The 15,434-nt window shown below is 56.0% G+C and overlaps 1 protein-coding gene across 4 annotated transcripts in view; it reads right to left on the minus strand.

Moving 5' to 3' along the window:
* Positions 1-15,434, minus strand: part of KCNQ1 (potassium voltage-gated channel subfamily Q member 1) — a 348,762-nt gene that overhangs the window by 262,972 nt on the left and 70,356 nt on the right. The window lies entirely within an intron of this gene.

A 15,434-nucleotide genomic window follows, 5' to 3' on the forward strand; every position in this document is an offset into this window, starting at 1 on the left:
CCCAGGCGGCCGTGTGGATGCCAGACGTGGGCAACTCGGAGATGGGGCCTGGGGGACCCACTGCAGGAGCTCCTGGTCCCTCGAAGGCTTCCAGGTGAGAAGGACGCCTGTGCTTTCTGGGGTAAACAGGATTTCACCAGACAGATGGGGGAGCCTGGAGGAGGGGTGGACTTGGGGGCCAGGCCACGCCACCCGTCAAGGCCAGGGGCGCAGGCCACCAGGGTGAGGTCTCTGGAAGAGGTGCGGGCCGCCTGGCCCCGGCCAGGTGTCCCCGGGGGGGGAGGGGGCTGGGGTCCCCAGCACAGAGCCCGGTTGGCGGGCTCCAGGGCCAGCTGTTCCACCTCCACGGGGGACCGATAAGCCCCAGAGGGGGCCGGCCTCGGCATTCCCGGGAAGGTCCGCTGGCCGGAGGGCGCGGAGCCGGCCTGCGTGCTGCTCAAAGGCTCTTTGTTCAGGGGCCTGCCTGAGGCCAGCTGCTCCCAGCCGCGCACCCAGGCGAGGGCCATGGGCCTCCTGGTGACATGTGCTGGGCACAGCTGGCCGCCCTGCCCCCACCGCGGAACACCAGCACCTCCACCCAGCCAGGGCTGCCCGGCCTGGGGCAGGCACAGGCTGTGGTCCTGCACGGGGCCGGGATTCTGCCCGCCCAGGACCCGCTGCGGGCTGACCCCCACACCCCTCCCCACCCAACTCCCCTGAGCCGTGGGGAGCCCCTGTGCTCGGCCGTGTTCCCCGGTCCCACGGCCTCCCTGGATGCACGGCCACCACCTTGCCCCTGGGCCCCTCTGCGCCCGGCCCGAGGTCCCAGCAGCCCGAGGTGGCCGTGACAGGGTCGGTGGGCCAGGCCCTGGGTCAGGCGCTGGGAGAAGGGAGGGGATGGCCCTGTGGCCCGAGGGGCATCCACGCTAGGACAGAAGGGCAGGCCGGCCCCCGAAAGCATCCACCCTCCCGCAGGACAGTGAGATCCAGGGCCACCAGACGCCCAGGGCTGGTGACCCGGGTCAGCCCCTCAAGCCCGCGGTGCCTCAGTGACCCCGTCTGTGAAACGCGGGTGCTGGCGGGACCCACCTCCTTGGGCTGTGGGGAGGAAGGATCTAGAAGACAGGGCTGTGTTGAGTGGGGAGGCCTAGGGGAGGGCCCAACCCAGACGGGTCTCACAGCACCGACGGCCCTCCTGACTGGCGCCCAGACCCCATCTGACAGATGCTGAACCGTTTGCTGCCTGTCCTGTCCTGAGCTGTGTCCCCCCTCCCCGACCAGGCAGCAGCGCTCAGCCCAGCCCAGGGGACCCCTCCCCATGCCACCTCGTCAGCTGTCTGTCCAAGGCCGGGCCTATCTTTACCCCAGAAGCCCAGCCCAGCCCCGAGCCCACAAGGCGCCCACCTGCTGCTCAAAGGGCCACGTGGCAACTCCATGTGGGGTTTCCTTCCTCCTTGATGGGCCTGCATCCCCTCCCCAGAGAGGGTCGGGTCCCCTGGGCTCCCCCTTGTACCGTCAACCCCAGCCTCACGGGAGCCACATCTGAACACTTCACGACGACTCCACAGGCTGAGTGGCCACTGGGCAGGGCCCACCTCCCACAGGGGCACCTCCTCCACCACGAGCTCCCTGGGAAACCCTCTTCCAGGGAGCAAGCAAAGCACAAGGACGCGCCTGGAGCAACCCCTTCCTGCAGCCAGCCGCTCAGGACCCCACTCCGTGGAGACCCAGGGTGCAGTGGGGGTCAGTCCAGGCCCCTCCAGCACCACCACCGCCCCCTTCGTCCTCTGTCCGAAGTTCTGCAAGTAACTGCAAACCCCAGCACCTGTCACTCCAGGCACAGCAAATGGGTCCGAGCCCCGAGGGAGTGGGTATGTGATGGGGGTTTCAGCAAGACGGGGGCCTTGGGGCACACCGTGCCCTGGCACGTTCTCGGGCCCGTTCTCGTGGGGGCCAGATCCTTCCCAGCATCGCAGGCTGTCGGGCTCAGGCTCTGGAAAGAGGCCGCCTGCCTGCAGCGGGGAGGAGAGCGGCGCGAGGTCATTTTAATTTCACGTGGACTGATGGTGCCAAGCCAACTAAAGTCACACGAGCTGCAGGTGGTTTACTGAGATGCCTCCAGCCCTGGGACCAGCGACACGGGGGTGCCCAAGCGCCGCCCGCTTCCTCCCCACCTGGGCGTCCCCAGGTCAGCGGGCGGACAAGGTTCGGCGCCCCGACACCTGGCTGGCACGGGAGAGTCAGATGCGGCCGAGAAGAGGGCCCCCGGGCGGTAGTCTGGGCAGATTCTGACAAAGCAAAGCCTGCTCGTCCCCCAACCCCAGGGTGCCTGGCAGACGGTGGGCACCCAGGAGGCATTTGGTAAAAAAAAAAAAAGAAAAATGCGTGTGTGTGTGTTTACACAAAATATAACCTACATATTTTACTGTATTATTATTTGCTTTCCACGAGTGAATTTCAACCCCCTGGGGAGATGCACTTGTGAAGACAACGAAGCCACTGGCAAGTGACGTGGGCAACAGCGTGGAAATGACAAATGTCCCGTCGGCGTTGGGCCCAGACGGGGGCCCGGGAAGCGCCCTCCTGCACGCAGAGGGGCTGCTTTCATCACTGAACGCGGCCTGCGTGCTCCCCACTGGCCTCCTCTCCCCGATGGCCACGGAGGGGAGCGCTGCTTAATCCCCAAATAGTCAAGCCTTTTCGGTGACCTTGTAACCATTTATTTCTAATTGTATTGGGCTTTGATGAGAAAATGTGAACAGCTAATTCTCAATTTTTCCAAGTGTGTTAGGTGTTTTTATGGCCACATAAAGTGACTGGTCTTTACAAGTGTTCCATGGGTGTAAACAGAACACTTCCGTGATTAGGATGCATAGCTCTAGTGCTGGTTTTGAAATGCGGGAAGAGGGCCTTCCACCGTGCGGCCCACCACCCCGGAATTAGGGCCTGTAGCCCCAGCTGACTCCAGGCGGGGCAGAGGGGAGCCGTCCCCATGGACCCTAAGCTCTTCGTGACGGTTGTTTGAAGGAGCCACATTTGGGGATGCCTGCTGCCTGGCTACAGGTAACAGGGACTTATTTGGGCTTACTGTTGGAATCTGAAATTGCTCACAATTGCAACGTGTAACCATCCGGGTCTCTACTGATATTTTCGTCTGCTAGAATCGGCCCGTGCTGAGAAAGATGCGCTAAAATTTCCCGTGAGCATCACCGTCAACCCCTGCATTTCCAATAGCGCTTGCTTTACGTATTTTGTTATGCTCTCTGATGCATAAAGTTTTCTCCGCTAGAAATGGTGCCTTGTCCAGGCCGGTCTCAGCACGGACCCTGATGCTTCCACCCTGCTTTTGTTTTTTCCTTTTGTGTGCACTTGCTGGGCATCACTTTGGCCACCCCTTCATTTTTCAGCTGTCATCACCGGTTTGCTTGACTGAATTCCTCTGAACAATGTATTTGTTAAAAATAAAAACCCTTCTGACAGTCTCTGCCTTTTAACAGAGGCATTCAAGCCATTCACATTTAGTGTAAAACTGGATATGTCTGGCTTCTTTCCACTTTACTGTCTGTTTGCTATTTCACTTGGTTTGTTTCTTTCATTCTCTTCATAGTCGTCAAGTTGATCAGTATATTACCCATTTCCTTTTTATTCAAGAATTTGGGAGTTTCACTGAACCCTTCCGTCCCATCACTGTGATCCTTCAGTTCCTTAACTCGTAACCACACTTGCTCTGGCCTAGGAACAGTTTCCACTGTAGAGCTTCCCCTACGGCTGTCTCCCCAGTGAGGCAGGAATTGGCGTGACTTTGTTCCTGTCAGTGGCTCTGTGGGTGAATAAAGCAACTCCAATGTTGCTTTTATAGACCCCATGAAACCCTGCAGCTTTTGCAAGAACGCTAACTTCACCTTGCAGTCAACTAGCATCCTGTGGTCGGACACAGACGGTGGGGACACGGCAGGGAGCAGGCGTGGCAGACGGGGTCTCTGGGACAGGACTGAGGACAAGTGATGACTTCATTATGGGACACCTGCATGCTGTGAGGATTCTGCTTTCCTTCCCCACAGCCACTCTGGCAACTGTCTGCTGTGACGATGAGAGATGGAGGACCCACCAGGCTTCAGAATCTCAACGACTCTGGAAACCAAATAAATTCGTTATTTGGTTTTTGCTTCCACATTTCAAGAGGCGAAACTCTCCACGTGCCTGCACTTAGGTATCTGGGAACGTCTTCCTCCCAAGCAGATAAAAAGAAGGAAACGACCCATCCTTCGCTTCCTTCCTTCATTTATTCATCCTGGTCTCAGCACAGTGACCCCCCCACCCCCCAGAACTGCTGGGCCAGCTTGCCATCTTCCCAACGCTGGGAACACCAGAGCCCGATCCTTTGTCCATCCAGCTGCACCTACTGTGTGCCAGGCGCTCTGTGTGGACCACGTCCTTGATGCACATCCACGGGCCTGCCGCTGAGAGCATCTGACATCTCCGTGAGCCACTCGGCACACTCCTGCTGGGCACCTGGATGCCCAGCCCATGCCCGAGGCCACCCTCCTCCTGGGGGCTCAGGGAAGAGCACAGAGGGCTGGGGCAGCAGCTGTGTCCACACAGCCTCCTTTCTGTCCTCAGCAGCCACCTATTTCCTGGGCCTTCACCTTTGCAACTCCTCCCCTGCCCCTCAGCCCCCTTCTCCCCTCAGTGCCACCTTCACAGGCGTCTGCCGGCCCATCCCCACCACCAGCTTCCTCTACCGCCCAGTCCTCTCATCATATTAGAAGCCCCCTGGTTTCCCCTCACGAGGTCACCGTTGTCACAGTGGGATGCAGGGCCGGAGCCCAGGAACCTCTCCCATCTCACTCTGGCTGAGTCCCGGGCTCTGAGCACAGCACCAAACCCAGGACCCGGGCTGGGCCGTTAGAACCACGGGCGACAACAGTCCCTGAGGGCTACTCGCCCCTCACGCCAACAGGGGCAGGTCAGAATGACCCCCAACCTCCCTCGCTCAACAAGTCTGCCCCACTCGGGCACCATTCGGGGTTGACGTGTGTCCCTCCCAAATTCGCAAGTTGAAGTCCTGACCCCTCAAAATGTGACCTTATGTGGAAACATGGTCATTGCAGATGTGATTAAGTTGAGGTTACTAGGATGGGCCCCTAATCCAATCCGACTGCTGTCCTTATAAACGGGGGACGTTAGGACACAGACACACACAGGAGAACCCCATGTGAACATGGGGAAGCAGAGGTCAGGGTGAGGCTTCCACTAGCCAAGGAATGTCCCTGGTCACCACCGAACCACCAGAGCTGGGGGAGAGGCCCCCTCCCAACCTCAGATACCAACCCCCCGCACCCTGATCATGAACTCCTGGCCTGAGGGGGCGGCACTGGTGCCGGGGGCTCCAGCCTGACCCCACGGCCGAGCCAAGGGTCCCTGGGGACGTCCAGGCCGTAGGCCCTGGAGCTTCGTCCTCCTGGGAAGGGGTCTCAGAACATCGGCCGCCCCTCTCCCACTCCGTGGAAAAACCCGTGATGCTGGCGGACAGCAGATGAGAAGCCAAGACCCCTGGGTGGGAAGAGCGGGTGTGGCGGGAGAGGCACCGGGGCTCCGAGCAGAGGAAAGGCAGGCGGGGGTTTCGGGGAGGCAGGTCCTGAGCCCCAGACAGGAGTGGCTGGCGGGGGCGGGAGGGAGGCCGCCGTGCCCGTGGCCGCACCGTCAGCTGCCCGGCAGCCAGCTCTACACGTGTTTACAGCAAATCCCCCACCTTCCCCAGGCGGGGAGCGCTGTTTCCGTCCACAGGGCAGCTACACGGGGTTGACTTTCAGCCCAGGAACCCCACTGCTGAGGGCTGTGAACCCCAAAGAAGCCCCGCCCCACCGATCTCTGCCTTGGCCACTCAGCTCGGGGAGGAGGACCATGGCGGGGGGGCTGGGGGGGGTGGGATTTTCTCTGCCGAGCTTCTCAAAGTGTGTTACTGAAGAATTGACCCAGAACTAGAAGCAGACCACAGCGGAGACTTGGGGGTGAAAACCCTTCCTCGGGATCCAGTCCAAGCGCAGCGCTGCGTGCACTGAGGCTGCTCCCCCCGTGTGTGTGCGAGAGCACGTGCATGTGCACGCGTGTGCATGTGCGCGGTGTGCGTGCGCCCGAGCCTGCCCGCGTGTGCGCTGCGCACGGGCCGTTCCTCTGTGTCCTGACAGCTGGGGACCTGCTCTGATGCTGCACGTCTAGAGATTTTAATGACAGGCGTGAATTTAAACAGGTTTTGTTTTTTCTTTCTTTCCTTTCAGGAATGTTTTAAGGGATTGAGAGGAGATTGTGCACGGATTTTGCTGTTTCAAGAGCTGATACGTGAGCAGCTTCAGACGACGTGTGTTGTTTTAGGGCCGAAGTTTACAAAGTAAGAGCGTGACACAAAGGCGGACGCGCCGGGCACTCGAGAGCTGGCTACTTGGATTTCGCTCCTCAGAGAAGGGGCTGCCTTCCCCGGGAACAGAACTGGAAGGAAACGGCGAAAGTCTGATCTTCAACCCCCCCTGTCCCCGTCCCCCGCCCCGACGGTGACCTGTTCCCAGAGAGCTGGGGCAGCCCGCAGCCGAGGGGATGGGGAGGGGGCTTGGGGCAGCTCTGGGCCAAAGATCACCAGCCCTCTGGTGTCCCCCCTCGGGACACCCAGGAGGGCCCCTGCATTCGGACAGCTGCGCGCGGATGCTACAAACCCCACGGTCCCTAGGCCGCCCGGGAGTGACACCCATCACAAGACGGTCTTGTCCCCAGTCTGGGCTCTGGGGCTCCGGCTCCTCGGGGACACAAACTATTGAAAGTTCCCTGAGAAGAAAAAGGGAACCCGAATAGCCCCGATCTAGGAACGACGTTGAATTCCTAACAGAAAATTTTCCCACTCACAAAACTCCGGGTCCAGATGGCTTCCCATGCTCTCCCAAACACCCACAGAGAAACACAGCAATTCTACACTAGCTCTGCCTAAAGCGAAAAGCAGGGACACTGCCCAACGCATCCTACAAGCCCAGTGGTACCCAACGCCGAGAGCAGTGATGTTACAAGCAAACCACAGACGCATCCCTCGTGAACACACAGGCAGAAACTCTATGCTAAGTTTTAGCAAATCAAACCCAGCAACGTATTCTTTTAAAATGCATCGTGACCAGGTGGGCTTTATGTTAAGAATTCAGGGTTGGCTTACGTTTGAAAACCTGTCAGTATAGGTCCCCATATTAAAAGTCAGAAAACACAGAGAATCATCTCGATAGATACAGGAAAAGCGTCTGACGAAATCCAACAGCCACGCTCGACACGTGCTCTATTCCCAGCAAACTAGGAAGAGAAGAACTTCCTCGGCAGATAAAGGGCACGTATAAAACCCCCAAACTACGATCACGCTTAAGGGGGAGAGACCACTTGTCTCCCCACAAGATCAGGAACCAGACAAGGACAACTGCTCTCTCCTCACGACCACATCTTGTCGTGGAGGTCCCAGCTGGGCCATCAGGCAAGAAAGAGAAATAAAAAAACAAGAGAGATTGAAAAGGGTCCCAGGCAGCACATCAGACAAGAACAAGAAATAAAAGGCACAGAGATTGAAAAGGAAAAAACAAAGCTGACTTTATTTGGGACACCAGGCTCATCTCCACAGAAAATCCTAAAGAATACCGTCCCCCCAAAAAGCTTCCAGAACTAATAAGGTTAGCAGAGCCACAGGATGCGAGGTTGACATCCTAGCAACAAACGATCCAAAAGTGAAACTGAGAAAACGATACCATCTCAGTAGCTTCAAAACCAAGAAAAACTCGGTACCAAGTCTCACAAATTACATGTGGGATCTGTGCCCTGACAACTAGAAAACACAGATAAGCGATATTTCAAACTATCTGAAGAGGCGCAGAGATCCCTCGTGTTCAGAAAACTCCGCTTTATTACGACGTGTCTGATACCTGAGTTCACCTAACGACTCACCGCAGGGCTAATCAAGATTCCAGCAGGATTCTGGGGGTAGAAATTAGCAAACCGATTCTAAGATGTAAACGCAAAGGACTAGAATTGCCAACATACTTTTGAAAATGAACGAAATTGAGGGATTAACACAGCCTGATTTCAAGGCTTACGATAAAAGCCACATGAATCGAGGCAGGGTGATGGTGGCAGAACAGATTAGAAAGTCTAGAAACAGAGCCACGCAGATGGTCGACTGATTTTCATCAAAGGTGTCAAACGAATTCGATGGAAACAAGGAGCTGGAGGAACTGAATAACCACATGCGCAAAAGAGTTCACCTCCGTCCATACCTGTCACTGTATATAAAATTAAACCCAAAATGGATCACAGATCTAAATATAAAACGTAAAACTATAAAATAGCCACAGAAAACAGAGGAGAAAACTCTCGGTAACCTTGGATCAGCAAATCGTTCTTAGAACACGAAAAGCATGAACCTCGGAGAGGGGGGGAAAAAAAACCCTGAAAAATTGGACTTCATCAAAATTAAAAACTTCTGTTCTTTTGAGAGATGCTGTTAAGGAAAAGCAAAGAGAAGCCACCGATGGGGAGAAAAGAGTTGCAAAACACAAACCCCGTCACTGAAATGTAATATCTAGACTTATATGTAAAATACACAAGCAACGCTTACAGCTCGCTAATACGACCAATGACCCAGTTACTCGGATGGGCAAACACGGAACAGACGCTGGGTCCAAAAAGACAGCAAGTGGGCACACAGGGAGATGCCCCACGTCATCGGTCACCAGGGAAATGAGCTTAAAGCCACGGAAGGGGCCACACACCTGTTAGAACGGCTAAGGCATACGATTCGGGCAGTATTAAGTGCTGATGGGAACACGGATGATGGCAACAGACTTAGATGGAAGGAAGGAAAAAAACAGAGCAAAGCGTGGAAAACAGTTTGCAGTTTCTTAGAAAGGTCAACGTGCATCTAGCCCGTGGTCCAGCATCCCAGGGATTTACCCCAGAGAAATGAAGACATATGACCACTCAGAAACCTGACGGCAGTAATCAGGGTGGCTTTAATCATAACAGCCGAAAACTGGAAACAGCTCAAATGTCCATCAGCCCGCGAACAGATAAACAAACTGGGGTACATTTTATCCTTTCCAATTAAAAGGAAACAAATTACTGAACGCAGGCCACAACATGGACGAAGCTCAAATGTGTTCTGCTCCGTGAAAGAAGCCAGACACAAAGGCTACAGAACTCGGGATGCCTTTCAAATGACGTCCTGGAAAAGGCAGGACCATGGGGACAGGAAAGATCTGTGATTACCAGGTGCTGGGGGCGCGGGGGCGCGGGGGCGGGGGGGAGGGCTGCCAAGGGCACAGAGGGACTTTCGGGGGGGGTGGGAATGTTCTAGGTCTTGATTGCGGTGGCGACTCTAAGACGGTGAAGGTTTGCCAGGACGCGCTGACCTGTCCACCTAAAGAGGAGAACTTGCAGCGAACGAAAATGAGACGGAATGAGAAAAATCGCCAAACCGACCTAAGAGACGGACGAAAACAGCAGATTGTTTTTAAAAAGACAAGTTCACGTATAAGGAGAGCGGCACTAAATCAAAGATCTGCTTCGGGGAGGCTTTTCTAAAACCACCCTGAGTGAGAAATTGGTCCCCCGTCTGCCCAGAGTAGACGCCTGACCCTCCCCAGGCCCGCCGAGCTCGCCCGGCCTCCTCCACCCCTGCTGACTGCAGCCCCCAGCCTCCAGGGCGTAAAACACTCCCCGCCAGCGGGACCCACGCTGCTGTCCCCCTGCTCGACCCCCGCCCCGGTGGTCTCCCCCTCCTCGCTGTCCTCCCAGGGGACGGGTGGTGTGCCGGCCCCCACATCCTGCTGACCCCCTTGGCGTCCGTCTCCCTCTCACGTCGAGGGCCCCCAAGGGCGGCTCACTCACGCCGAACTCGCGGTTCACATCAGGCCCCAGGCTGGCTCAGGAGACCCTCAGGAAATAGGTGCTCACGAAGCCTGAAGCCCAGAGGACATCCAAACCTCACCCCTGGGACCCCAACCCCATTCGCAACCCAGCTGCACTGAGCCCAGGGTCCCCCGCCGCCCACCCCAAGGCTGAGGGCTCCCTGGAAGACTCCTTCCGGAAGCTCCGGACCCCTCCCCCTCCCCCAGGAAGCCCTTAGACTCACGGCCACGCTCCATCCTCCCTTGGAGAACCCGGGCTCACGTGTTGGCTGGGTCCCTGCTGGGTGCCCACCTGGCACTCTGACCCTGGGAAGCGTGTCCCCGGCCCCGCACACACCCCGGGATGCTCTGCAGTCCTGGGCCCCCCAAGACCTCAGAGCACCCACACAGCTCCCCCGGCCCCCAGGGCGAGGGTGCCCCACCCGAGAGAGGGCCAGCCCGGCATCTCAGGCCCTCCCGCCCCTGCGAAGCCCCCAGCACCGTGACCCCCGCGTGACGTACGAGGGCAAAAGGGATGAGTGGAGGCTGGCCTCCCTGAGGAAGTGACATCTGGGCTCCAGCCTGAAGGACACGCACGAAGGCCGGACCCTGGGGAGTCCGCGTCGGGAGGTGGGGCTGGCGGGGCTGTGACCTCGCCTCAAGGGGCTCTGTGGGTCACGGGGGGCAGGAGGTGTCCCTTCACAGCGTGGGAAGCTTCCGGAGGTTATAAACAAGGCAGCACCGGATCTGACTGCTCCTTAAAGAGGTCTGTCCCAGCCGCCACGTCGCGGGTGCTGGGGAGGCCCGGCTGGGGGAGAGCGGTGGGCGGGCGGCCGGCAGGCTCTGGACAGGGGACGGGGGACAGCAGCGCTCAGACCTGGGATGGAGTAAAGGTCACGCCCAGATGGCAACGGGCCCAGGTCCTCACGGACACTCAGCCGCCCGGGGCCCAGCAACCCCAGGCCAGAGAGCCTGACCTCTATCCCATACCGGCCAAGCCCAGGCGGTCCCCAGGAGGACACGGGGCGCCCTCACTCCAGGGATGCTCAGAGCATGGCCCGGTTCATGGCCACGGAGTGTGGATGCTTCTGGAAAAGGAGAAATCACGAGAAGCCAGGACCAGAGAACCACAGGCAGGCTCTCGGGGGAGTCAGATGGGCACTCCCGCAGGCCAGGCGAGAGCCCGCAGGGTAGGGGGGCAGGGCACCCCTCGAACTGTGCGCGGAGACCCCAGGGAGGGGCACGCGCCCCTGGCCGGCTGCTCACACGCGGCCTGAGCCAGGGCCTCACACTTCGCGGCGGCCAAGCCTGCGCTGTCTGCTTTTGTAGGTGCTAGAGACGTAAAAAGAGCAGTGGCGGCCGCGCTCTGGGGGAGGGAGGAAGAAAGGTGGGCGCGCACGGGCGCTTCAGGGCAGCGAGCCCGCTCTGTACGACCCCGAAACACACGTCACCGCACATCTGTCAAAACCCACGGAGAGAACACCCCGGGCGGGACCCCTAATGTGAGCTGTGGACTTGAGTTAATAGTAGCCAATCAAGTCGGTTCATCGATTGTAACAAACGCCTGCAACACACGGTGTTCACGATGGGGCCACGTCGGGGGGTGGGGGTGGGGGTAAGTGGGAACCTTCTAAGCTTTGTGCTCCATTTTTCCATAAGCCTAAAAGTGCTTCGTAGAATTAATGAGTTTCATAGAATTCATTTTAAGAAAGCAGTTTGTTGGCACAAACTCCGCCTACCTGTGTCGTGCTGTCTCTGGCCGTGCACTCCATACCCACGGATCCGGGGGCGCGTGTGGCCGGGAGGCCGGCGATAGTTACCCTCGGGCTGCTACGGAACCGCTCACCGACCCGGGCCTGTCCCTCCTCAGGCCTGACCGCCTTCCTGTCCTGAGGGCAGTGAGTCCCCCAGCATCCTACTCACAAAGTGGCCCTGTGGTCTCCCGGCCACAACAAACTGTAGAGTGGAGACAGAGGCTCACGCCAGGTGGCTGGCGGACAGGGGGCCAAGGCCCTGGATCCGTGGCATGGAAGGGCCGAGCAGGCCTGGGGAGCTGGCCACGGGCTGCCACTCACGTCCGCTGCCCCCCAGGCGTCCCCAGGTCGCGGCCTACCTGCTGGAGGAGCACACAGACCACCTCTTCTTCCCACTGCAGGCACCTGGGGGCAGGAGAGCCCGCCCTCGGGCCGAGTGGACAGACAGGGGCTCCCGGGAGCAGCCCTGCTCAGCCAACAGGCACAGAGACCCCCAGAAACAGACCTGGCACAGCCAGGGCACCAGGCAGCACTGGGCTCCCACACGGCCCACCGCACGTCAGGCCCCGGCATCACCTGGCGGCGGCCTGGATGGAGGACAGGGCAGCGCCAGCCTGCCCCAAAGCCCCTTGCAGCCCCTCGGGGACCACCACCTCCACCGTGGCGCCGGCAGCTGAGACGCCCCCTTGCCCCAGGTGCGGGGGCTCTGGATACGGTTCGGGACCCAGGAGCTCACGACAGCATCCAAGACAACTGTCCAGTGGGTGAGGAATCAGGACACCAAAGAGGGTGAAACAGGGGAGGGGACCGCAGTGACAAGACGGCGGGCGGGGAGGAGACCCTACATGGCTTCCGGCCAGTTCTGGCTCCCCCCGGATCAGTTCAGGGCTAGGGGAGAGTGCAGGGTCCCTGTGTCTGCGTGGCGTCAGGGCCTGGCTGCAACACACACAGGCACGCACACGCCTGCACACACCCAAGCACACAGTGAATGTACAGACAAACGTGCACACACAGGCACGCACACGCCTGCACACAGCTGGCTTACTGTGATGCAGTAAGACAACCCCACCTCCCCACAGACCTATAAAACCTTCTGCAGAAATGCTTTCCCCAAGGGACTGGTCAACTCTGCGAATGTCTCGGTGGAATCCAGCCATTTGCAGACATGTTCCCGTGACCCCCGCAGGATATCAGGGTACCCCTCTGCACCCACAAGGCTGAGAAAGGCCATATGAACTGCTGCGGAAAGTTTTCATCTAAACAGACTTTTCTTTCTTTGCTCGATATGAGATTTTAAAAATAGACCGCAAGAATATAGCAGATAACGTGACAAGAAAAAGTTCCCACCCCATTTCCTGCTTTTTCGCCATTTTGCCACACTTGGTTCAGATTTTTTTTTTTTTTTTTTTTTTTTTTTGAGAAATAAAACCTGTCAGAATCAGTCAAAGCCTTCTCCTACCCTTCTCCCCAGAAGGAACCACATTTGGGGTACAAAGGACTCGCGCAATCAAAGTAAAATGATGCATCTGGTCAAGTCACCATCCATTGCCCCCCTGCTCCCTGCTGCTGCCCGCCTGCCCCTCCTCCACCAGTCAGAGGGCACCCCACGTAGAGCTCCAGCTCCCAAGAGGGAAAGCCCAAGTGCCCAGGGCAAGCCCCGAACCCTTCACACCAGGCAGACCCCCACACACACAAGAGCTAGGCACAGGCTCAGGGTCTGGATGGGAGCCGTCCCCTCTGCCGGGAGCACCCCTGCCCCCCAAAACGCATGCATGACTCAGTCCTTCACCTTCACTCAGAGACACCTGCTCAACGAGGCCACCAGTACCCCCACCTCCCACGTCACTCATCCTTTTCTTGCCCTGAGTATTCAGTTGTTGATCCTGGATTTGTGGGGTCTGAGACTTATAAAAGAGGAAAAAGGAATAAGCCCGTTTTTTGTGGTACAGGTGGGGGTTAAAGGAGAACGATAATAACCAACAAGCCAGCTACTAAAGGGGGAAGTCGAAAACAACGACTGGGGAAATTTTAAAAGGTATAGGAACAAAAGTAACTGTCAGAACAAAAGCGCAAGCCTTCCGAAATACCAGCATACTTTTAAAGAGCAAAGGATACACGTCTCACGGAGAAAACTGCCACAGCAACTATGGCAAAATACGTGTAATTGTAAAAGACTACGGCAGAGTGAAACCAAGAACACCAGTCATGTTAATACAAGCGAATAAGCGTAACTCATCCTTTAAAAGTATTTTAATTTGACTCGCAAATGAAGACAACTATATGCTTCACACAAGAAACACACTTTAAATATAAAGACACAAAGAGGTTAAAAGTCAAATAAGTTCACGGCTTCCCTGGTGGCGCAGCGGTTGAGAGTCCGCCTGCCGATGCAGGGGACACGGGTTCGTGCCCCGGTCCGGGAAGATCCCACGTGCCGCGGAGCGGCCGGGCCCGTGAGCCATGGCCGCTGAGCCTGCGCTCCACAATGGGAGAGGCCACAACGGTGAGAGGCCCGCGTACTACCAAAAAAAAAAAAAAGTAAAATAAGTTTAAAAGACAGACTGTGCTAACACGAACGAACAGAAAGCCGAACAATGCAGATTTCAGAGCAAAGGAAGTTACCAGGATGAAGCTAAGTTACCAGGGTCAATTCATCAAGGGGACACACCGTTCTAAACACTACAGCGCCCAATAACAAAGCGTCGAAATACACTGGCAAAAGCTCCTAGAAACGGAAGAATGAGAAGATGGATCCGCAATCATAGGTGGAGATTTTGATACCCACCCCTTCTCTCAACAATGGAGAGAACAAGGAGACAGAAAATCCAGCACGATACAGGAGCCCGCACAGCACTGCCGACCACGATGTCCTCATTGACGTTTACAGGACAGTCCTCCCAACAGCAACAGACTGCACACTCTTTTCAAGTGTGCACGGAACATCTACAAAGATAAATCTTAGGCTGGGTCATAAGACAAGTCTTCATAAATTTTTTTTTATGTCTTAATAAATTTTGAAAGAATCAAATCACGTTAGGTGTTTTCTCTTACCACAAATGAGTTAAAGTAGAAATCAATAACAGAAAGGTATCTTGAAAATCCCCAAATGTTTGGAAAGTAACACGCTTCTAACTAACCCATGAATCAAAGAAGAAATCAAAAATGAAATTGGAAAATATGCCAAATTGGAATGAAAATAACACAGTACATCAAAATCTGTGAGATGCAACTAAAGTGGTCTTTAGACTACCAAACACCTACATTAGAAGAGAGATCTTTAATCAACGACCTCAGCTTCTACCTTAAAAGCTAGAAAAAGGTGAGCACATTAAAACTAAGCAAACAGAAAGAAAACAATAAAAATCAGAGCAGAAACCAATGAAATAACAAAAAAGAAAAAAACATCCAATGAAACCCCAAGATAAAAGCTGGTTATTTCAGATCAGCAAAATCACTAAAACTCTAGCCAGACTGATCATAAAAAAAGGACCTAATTACCAATATAGAAATGAGAGAAGAGACAATCCTACAAATGTTAAAAAAATAATAATGAGATATTATGAACTTTGTGCCAATCAATTTACCGTCTTAGGTGAAATGAACAAATTCCTTCAAACACACAGAGTACCAAGGTCTACTCAAGAAAAAACAGATAACCTGAACATAAGTATTAACTGTGTTTAAAATCTAGTGAACAACCTTCTCACAAACAGAAGTTCAGGCCTAGATGGCTTTACTGATGAATTCCACCACACACATAGGTTAGAAATAAGACCACTTCTACCAAATTCTTCCCGCC

This window comes from Tursiops truncatus, chromosome 8 (assembly GCF_011762595.2).
Source record: "Tursiops truncatus isolate mTurTru1 chromosome 8, mTurTru1.mat.Y, whole genome shotgun sequence".
Taxonomy (NCBI): domain Eukaryota; kingdom Metazoa; phylum Chordata; class Mammalia; order Artiodactyla; family Delphinidae; genus Tursiops; species Tursiops truncatus.